Here is a 9,961-nt window from a genome sequence, read left to right on the forward strand (position 1 = left end):
TAAAAAAACAAGTGACCATGAATTGATGACAACATTTTAAAGACATCTGGGTTTGTTATGTTTTATTCATAATTATTGACAATTATATGGGTAGGTTGTGCAGTTGTGACGATATTTCTTCTTGGACTACCAAACAATTTGATTACAGAAAACAGGATGTTGTGTAATTATACCCAGGTAATGTTTTAATTTATAATTTACAAACAGGTTATATATACATTATCTATGAATATTTATCAGTTTCATTTTGAGGAGGGAAAAAAATCTTTTTTTCAGGGAATGAGTGTCCCAAATAAAATCTAACTCTTGAAAAACATCCATTTCTGGCTTATATATTAATAATATTAATGGGAGGGTGGATACAATTTACACTGTGTTATGACTTAAAAGAGATTTTTTAAAAAAAGAAATGATACATTTATATAATAATAATAATAATAATAATAATAATAATAATAATAATAATAATAATAATAATAATAATAAAGTTGGAAGGGACCTTGGAGGTCATCGAGTCCAACCACCTGCTCAGGCAGGAAACCCTACACCATTTCGGACAGATGGCTGTCCAGTCTCTTCTTAAAAACTTCCAGTGTTGGAGCATTCATCGCTTCTGGAGGCAGGTTGTTCCATTGATTAATTGCTCTAACTGTCAGGAAATTTCTCCTTAGTTCTAGGTTGCTTCTCTCCTTGATTAGTTTCCATCCGTTGCTTCTTGTCCTGCCTTCAGGTGCCTTGGAAAATAGCTTGACTCCCTCTTCTTTGTGGCAGCCCCTGAGATATTGGAACATTGCTATCATGTCCCCTCTCATCCTTCTCTTCATTTTTAGCACGTGATTCCAGAAAAATTGTCTAGAATGTTTAAGAATACTTCAAATTTATGTTGGCATTGTGGTCAACATGAAGGATCATTTTATCATGCCTGGTGGACTTGCAAAAACATCAGTGTTTCTTAATCTTGCCAGCTTCTTTGTGGACTTCGACTCACAGAACTCCCCAGCCACAGATCTTCAAGTTGCTAGGTTTGAAAACATTGAAGTGAAACCATAACAGTTTGAGAAATGACAGGAATATTTGTGTTAGAAGGAACCAAAAGTCTGGACTGGAAGTACGTTGATCAATAATTCATGAATGGATTTAAGAAGATATTTCTGAATTGTCTTTCATCCCCATGTTAAACAATTCTAAGGCAACTTGTAATTTAAAGCTTTACAACCATATAAAAAAATCAAAACAGCAGGCACACAAAGGCAGAAGAAGCATCCCAAGGAAAGGAGAGTCATTTGAAATCATTTCAAAGAGTGCAAACAATAGCGAGAAAAGTTTTAACAGCCTACTCCAAATTAAACGTAAGGTGCTTCTAATCAGTGGTCAGCTGTAAGTGCAATGGAGAAATCAACTGGCTTGTTGTTCATTAGCTCACACTCAAATTACATGTGAATGAACTTCAACCCACTTTACATTTTACAGGTAAAAGCAACTGAGCATTATTAAACTTTTGCAGTAAAAACTAGCAGGGTTATTGGACAGAAGTTGGCTAAGGTACCAGTCTGGGGAAAAACAAATAACAGCCATTAAATAAGGACCACTTTTACCACCAATGAGAAAGGATATTGATTTCCTTGTAAAAGCATCATAGTGTTATGGCTGATGAATCATTTTGTTGGCTGACTGATTCCAAATTCATCAGACGATTGTTTTCCTTAGCTTGCACAACATTATTTTCAACATTTGTACATTCCAGGTCAATAGTGCTTCCTTAACAAGGCATGTTGTGTTCCATACAAGAACATTGGATAACATTCATATCGGAAAGTGTAATTGATGGTGGTAGAATATCCACTTTCCCCCCTCTTCTCTCTTTAGTATATTCATTACTTTAAAGTTCCTAAATAATAGAATAACAAGAATTTGTATATTTGTATAAATATAATTGTATTAAAATAACATAGAGTAATAGATAATTTATATAGCTAGATTTAATAATATGTTAAGAGACTGAGCAAGTTCTATGTTAACATTTTATGGAAATATTTTTAGTTTCTACAAATGTCACTCCTTTATTCATTATTCTACATATTCTGTTCTGATTTTCTTAGCCCTATTATATCTTTGGTTGTATTTTATCATATTTTCTGCTTGTTATATTTACGGATAATACATATATGTTACCGGCAATGTATGAAAAGCTGGCATTGTATAGAATGCCTAGGAAATCTATAGAATGCATGACGTTTTTAGGCAAAGTATAAAATCTCTGGGTTATTTTAATATGCCATATATTTTCCCTGGGCATTGAATACTATATCTAGACATTATGCAGAATGACAAGAACTATCTAGGCAAAGTATAAAAAGAGATAATTAAAAGGGTGAGGGTGAAGGTGAAGGTTAGGGGGAGGGATAGAGTTAGGCTAACCCAGAGGTAGGCAACCTTGGCTCTTTTATTACTCATGGACTTCAACTCCCAGAATTCCTGAGCCAGCATGGCTCAGCTTGGAAATCTCTCCCTTTCCCCTCAGCATGGCTGGCTCAGGAATTCTGGGAGTTGAAGTCCACGAGTCATAAAAGAGTCAAGATTGCCTACCCCTGGGCTAACCCTAACCTTCATTCTCACCCTAACTCTAACTCTAACCCTCACCGTAACCCTAACTCTTTATTGAAAAGACATATATGAAAATGAAAGAAGAAATACAAAACAAAATACAGGCCTTTCTTACAGGAAAAAAAAAAACAAGAGAAAAAGACCAGTATTGACTTACTTGTTGCAATTAGAAAGTGTAGAACGGCATTTTAATGGGAATATTTTATGCTTTGCCAGTTTGTCTTTTGGCATTGTGTAGAATGTTTAGGAAATGTGTGAAATATTAAGCATTTCATACTTGGTTATCCTATTTTTGGCATTCTATAGATTTCCTAGGCAGTCCGTAAAATGACTAATTTCACACATTGACGGTAACATATATATATATTGAAGGAAAAAATAAAAGTGCTGACCTAAAATGATATGTCTGGAATGAACCCTGAGGAAAGTTTACAAGACCAAAAGCATGAAACCATCCCCAGACACCTCCATCCTTAGAGGAAATGAAATGTGGCATGATCCAAAGCCACATATGAGAGCCCTTTAGGGTGTGTGTGTATGTGTGTGTGTGTGTGTGTGTGTGTGTGTGTGTGAGAGAGAGAGAGAGAGAGAGAGAGAGAGAGACTATCTAAGAACATGTTGGCAGTGTTTATCTAGACATCCCTGTCATAGGAATGTTTTTGCTGTTGCTTTTAAAATTAAATTTAAGATGAAGTGTTTTTCCTGATCTGAGTGCATTGATAAACATCATTGTTCTTTCCAAAGTCTGCCATCATCTGTTTGTTGCTAAGATGGATGAAAATTCTTCATCAATCCCAAAAAAGATATACAGACAGAGCATCTTTAGTTAAGTGAGTGTATCTAAATATCTAGTTTTAAGGATCTACAAAAATATGAATTCAGAACACCAAGAACTTGTCAGCCCTTAAGATAGTAACAAGTAGACCCTGAAAGGTTATTTTCTTTTTAGTTTAGGAAACATCTCAGTGGCAAAAGCTGTCACAACCACTTTGACGTTTGCAACAAGGTTATCTTGGGTTATTTTAGGCTTTTGCCAAACCAAACTCTGCATAGACAGGAGCATAAACAAGAAACTAAGGATGGGAGGTTTAATTAAGGCCTATATTCTGAAACACAATTTAGAGTTCTACGTAGAACTTTAAATTATTATTTTAGCCTTCAACCTCAATCCAAACCTAGCAGGGTAGGGGAATTTGTACAATTGAATACTATATTTGGCCAAGTGTGATGAGACAGACAATGAATTTGTTTCCAGTACGGAAGCACTCAGAGTACATGCAAAGCAACAGAATAATAATACCAATAAAAGGGGAAGTAAAGAAGATAATAAAAACGATAAATAATAAGATAAGATAAGATAAGATAAGATAAGATAAGATAAGATAAGATAAGATAACCTTTATTTACATTTTTTTACTGCAGGCACAATGGCACACATCAAAAATGAAATTTAGTTGCCCACTCTCAAAGTGAAACACATACATGACACACACCTAAACATACTATGTACAACATATGTATAGACCCACACCTCTACATATACATAACAAATAAATATTAAATATTGTCCATCGTGAATATATAACAGAAGGAGGAAGCTTGAGAGTTTGCAAGGTTAATGCTGTATGGAATGAAACTATGGCTGAATCTGGATGTTCTGTTATGGATACCACGAAGCCTCCTCCCAGAAGGTAACAAGGAAAACAGGTCGTGAAGAGGATGTGTGGTGTCCCAAATAATCTTACGGACCCTGCTCAAGCAGCGCTTCTGTGCTATGTCCTGGATGGGAAGGAGGGAACTATCAATGATCTTTTCGGCCATTCTCACCACTCTCTGCAATGTCTTCCTGGCTGAAGCAGTGATGCTTCCAAACCAGACTGTGACAGGATGCTCTCGATCGTCCCCCTGTAGAAAGTGATCAGGACAGGGGAAGGAAGATGTGCTTTTCTCATGCAATGCAGAAAATGCAGGCGCTGCTGTGCCTAGTTCATTTTCTCGCTGTTGAGCGACCAAGCCAGCCTACTCGTTAGCTGCACACCCAGGAATTTGATGCTAATAACCATCTCCACAGGTGAATCATTAATGCACAGAGAAATGTGACTATGCCTGCCTTTTCTGAAATTGACAATGATCTCTTTGGTTTTTCTGGTATTTAAAACTAGGCTGTTTTCCTTACACCAGTTCACCAATCTCTCAACCTCCTTGCAGTAAGCTTCCACCTTAACAACTACGGTTGCACTAGATGGGTTAATAGACATTAGGCAGCATTGAGAGAATTAGGTGTTTAGCAGAGTAATGGCATGAGGGGTAAAAAACCCTGTCCCTGAGTTTAGTTATGAATGCTCTATTGCACCGTCCTGAGGGAAGGAGTTGAAACAATTGCTGTCCAGGATGCGAGGGGTCCAAAATACTGTTGAAGTGAAGTACTGTACACTGAGACACTGGGACAATTGTAATCAAGTATGGGCTAGCTCAGGGGTGTCAAACTGCCAGCCTGCAGGCCGGATGCATCATATCGAAACCGTGCCCATCCCATTGCCGGCAATGGCAAAAAAGTCACGATATGTGGCGACACGTCACGTGATGTTGCGAGTTTGACACCCCTGGGCTAGCTGGAGAAATTCATACTGAAAGAACAAACCTGAAGGAAATGTGAGTGGAGTGACACAAAGTTCAGGCCTGTGTGCTAAATGCTTTGCAGATGAGACAAAGTAGAATGAAGTAGCTAATGGGTCAGAATTAAAATTCAAAACAGTTTTGGAATGTTAAAGGAATCAGTTGAACAGAACAGAATGATTTATTGATTGGATGTGTGTAACAGAGACAAAGGCAAAATTATTCATAAAGCTCAAATATATAGGTCGGGAGGATAAGGATCCCCTGACCTGGTAGTAATTGTTTCTCTGTGTCATATAATATATGTGGGTATATGCAAAATTCTGTATGTATTTATTTATTTATTTATTTATTTATGTCATATTTATGTTGTGTATATTAGAAGTGGTGACTCTGAGAGCTGTATGGAATGAAATTTCATTTTAATGTATGCCAATTAGTGTACATTCAAAGTGACAATGAAATTATCCTATCCTATCCTATCCTATCCTATCCTATCCTATCCTACCCTTATTTCTATTCTATTCTATTCTATTCTATTCTATTCTATTCTATTCTATTCTATTCTATTCTATTCTATTCTACTACATATGAAAATCAAAGAATAATAGTGAACTGGAAGCTACATATGATTGAGCAGCTTTCAGTTAGTTGCATTAGCAGAAGTATAACTTATTCTTAAATAATAATATTAATAGGCACTTTGGATGCAATCGCTGAACAACAGGAGCACCAGTTGAACACCATCATCGTTGACAAATTCACCATCACTCAATTGCAAAAGGCAGCTTTACTTGGAACAGCTTAAATTTTGCGACTATGTCTCTAACACCCATCAAACATCCACATCTGCCTATCCCAGGTCCTTGGGAAGGATTTGACAGATGGACAAAAAATGCCCAAACCAGTCTGAACATCTGGCCGACTGTGTGATGAACCAATAAATTAACAATATAAATAAATAAAAATAATTAACAATAATAATTTATTCTGTTTTAAGTTGGTTGTTCAGTTCTGACTTCACACTTCAAGAAGAATTCAGACAATTGGTATATATTCAGAGAAGAGGAATGAGGTTGATCATGAACAGAAGCTAAATCTATGAATAGAGATTAAAGAAACTAAAAATGTTTAGGTTTGAGAAGATAAAGGAGGAACGTAACAGCATTTTTCAAGTATGTCAAGAATGTCATACAAAAGGCCAAGACTAATCACTGGTAGCAGGACTTACACTAATGATCCCATGAAACAGGGAGATAGATTCAGATTGAATTTTAACTTTGTAAGTGTAAAAACACTTTGACAGAGGAAACCATTAAAAGGTAGTGACCTTTACTGAATATATTCAAGTTGTGGTTGGACAGCTAACTGGCAAGCATGCTTTGATCTGATTCTGTTAATAGATTCTGGTACTGAGCAATGAATTGGACTGGGTGGCATAACGAGTCCTTTCTAATTCCATGGTTCTATTTTTCTTCTCTGTAATGTCCATAGATAGAGATTTGTAAATTACCCAAGGTTCTCCACTAAAAATGCAAATCATTGAGGCCAAGGGGAGTATAGTGACCCAAAAATTCAGGTTATGCACCTTAACTTCAGCTTTACTTACCTTAAATATGGGTTAGTAACTCTCAAGCTGAATTCAAGTTTTGGTGACTTCATGAATGCAACATTACAGAAAAGGTTTAGTCCAAATCTACTGTATAAAATAGCTACCGTACAATAGACTCTCATATTCATTTAGTTCAGACCCTTCTTGGTGCAGGATCTGCTAAAGAATTGGCTTGGAACATCTAGTTCGTTGTGCCTACTTCAGTGCTTACATAGAGGACTAATAGCCGTTCCTAGCTGTAGAAAAACATGGAAGGCTTTTGGTCTATATATCAGTGAACATCTGGAAAGGCTAAATGCACATTAGTGACCAGCTGTTAAAAACCTCAGCAACTTCTTTAGATCTGGCTGTTTGTCTCTGCCATTTCCTAGAGTTTCGGTGGCCGCTAGGCCATTGCTAGGATGTTCTTCAATTAATTAAAGTAAGAAAATTGGCTTGATGAAAAACCCTTTCATAAAGTACACTGCATACAATTTGATCTTGGCCTGTATGCAATTATAGTCAGGTTTGTACAATTGCTATACTGTAAGAGCTATGTACTCTTTAAATAATTGTGAATTGAACTTTGTTATTCAGAGAGTCCTAGTGGATTGAAGAATGTATTAGTCACTTACATGATTTATTCCATCAATCCAAAGGAAAATTGTGTTAAAAGCTGCTAGCTATAATTCATGTCTTCTCTCCTTTTTCCTCAAGAAACAGCGATTTGTTAAGGCTTTATAAAAGCCTTGAAGGAATATGTCCTTTCAGCTGAGTTTTCCACAATTCACTTCTTTATTATGGCTTCATAAAGTGACCTGGTGCTTTGATTCTACATAATACACCAAAGGGATCACTTAACTTGTCTTCAAGGGATTTTTAATCATGAGGTTGCAGAAGACATTTCCACCAAAACAAAGGAAAACAAAGCAGTCTCATGCTATCCAAAGAAGATATTCAGTCAGAGTCCATTGCTTGTCTGAAATTTCACCATGAAGTAAATACCTCCAGCAATCAGAACTGAGGTGGATCTTCTTGCACAACGTTATTATTACTTAATATAGTTTATTTAACTACTAGTTAATATATTTTATTCAAGTTCAATGACCTTGGATAAAAACAGGATATGCCTGCCCTCTAGTGGAGAATTAAATTGCACTGATTTATTTCAATAGTTCTCAACTCATTGCTGCTTCAATGACTTGTCCATGAATACGTAATTATGCATTCTCTGCCTGGCACCATAGGAATTGGATGATTTTGCTGAATTCTTCAAGAATGAGCTTTCCCACCAGGCCCAGAACATCCTGATTTAACAAAATACACAGCTTTTAAAGCAAGGTGTTCCAGGTGTGATCCTGGCATTTCCAGATAGGACTGAGAAAGAAGCCCCTAGGCAGATTGTGTTGATATCCCTGAACTATCATGACTGTAGGTCTAGCTTGGTCCTTGGTCTAAGATAGGGGACTCCAAACTCGGCAACTTTAAGACTTGTGGACTTCAACTCCCAGAATTCCTCAGTCAGCCATGCTGGCAGGGGAATTCTGGAAGTTGAAGTCTGTAAATCTTAAAATTGCTGAGTTTGGAGAGCCCTGGTCAAAGGTAACCATTTACTTTTGAACTACTAGTTACAATTGCTATATAATTTGAGACTAGGACAAAATGACCGATTATGGACTGTCCCTACTGTAGCATAAAGAGAAAGCAGGTGCCATGAATCCCCTTGTTGTTGTTGTTAGTTGCAAAGTCGTGTCTGATCCATCGCAACCCCATGGACAACATTCCTCCAGGCCTTCCTGTCCTCTACCATCTTATGGAGTCCATTTAAGCTCACGCCTACTGCTTCAGTGACTCCGTCCAGCCACCTCATTCTCTGTCGTCCCCTTCTTCTATTGCCCTCAATCTTTCCCAGCATTAGGCTCTTCTCCAGTGAGTCCTTCCTTCTCATTGGATGGCCAAAGTACTTGAGTTTCAACTTCAGGATCTGACCTTCTAAAGAGCAGTCAGGGTTGATCTCCTCTAGGACTGACCAGTTTTGAATCCTCTGGGTTACCCACTAAACACCTTGCCCCACACAATTCTTCATTTTGAGGGGGGGGGAGGAGAAGTTATCCTGCCACTAAGCAAAAGTATCAGCCTCTAGCACTGTCTTGATTTCCAGATATGTCTTTGAGAACTAAATGAGCCATCTACTTAATGTTGGGCAGTCATGATCCTTCCTTTTATGTACATGCCCACCTACTCAGCAAAAGAAAAGCAAGGGGAAGCGTTTTGGGAGGCAAACAGCTTAGTAAAACTGAACATGTTCAGCAGGCTGATTAGACTGAAGCTCGTTGCTTTTCTCTCTTAGATTGGTAGAAATTAACTAAAATTATCTTTCCTTGGTTTAATATTGAAAGATGGTACAGTACAACAAATATAGAAACTGAAGCAGGAAGCCTGCATTTCAAATCTCTTTCATGTAATGAAAGTTCATTTGTCAAATTGACAGCTTTCCAGCAGAGGGAGCAAGACTGAAATACAAAAGCTAGCAAGAGAACTTAGACTTATATACCGCTCCGTAGTGTTTTACACAACACTCTCTGAGTAGTTTACAATGTCAGCAAATTGCCCCCAATAATTTGGGTCCTCATTTTATTGACCTGGGAAGGATGGAAGACTGAGTCAATCTCGAACCCCATCAGGATCGAACAACAGGCTGTGGACAGAGTTAGCCTGCAGTACAGCAATCTAGCCACTGTGCCACCAGGGCTCCTAAAGCTGATATATAGCTACTAAATTCCATCCTGTCATCAGAAAACTGAATAACAAAATTTTCATACCAAAGCTGCTAGAATGGGTCTGTCTGTCTGTCTGTCTATAGTCCTTGACTTTAAACCAGGGGTCTTCAAATTTGGCCCTTTTATGACTTGTGGACTTCAACTCCCAGAATTCCTCAGATGTGACGGAACATTCCAATAGGGAAAGAAGGAATTCTTCTTCATCAATGTGACATAAAAATATATGCCTAATTATGAGCGAAAAAGTTTTTTTTATGATACTGCCTTGAAAATTATTTGAAGGGGTACTCCATTAAGGTTACCTCTTAGTGCAGGGGTGTCAAACTGACAACGTCACGTGATGTGTCACAACTTTTTTGCTATTGCTGAC

This window comes from Crotalus tigris, unplaced genomic scaffold, assembly GCF_016545835.1.
Source record: "Crotalus tigris isolate CLP2741 ecotype Arizona unplaced genomic scaffold, ASM1654583v1 scf7180000019218.882973, whole genome shotgun sequence".
NCBI classification, from domain to species: domain Eukaryota; kingdom Metazoa; phylum Chordata; class Lepidosauria; order Squamata; family Viperidae; genus Crotalus; species Crotalus tigris.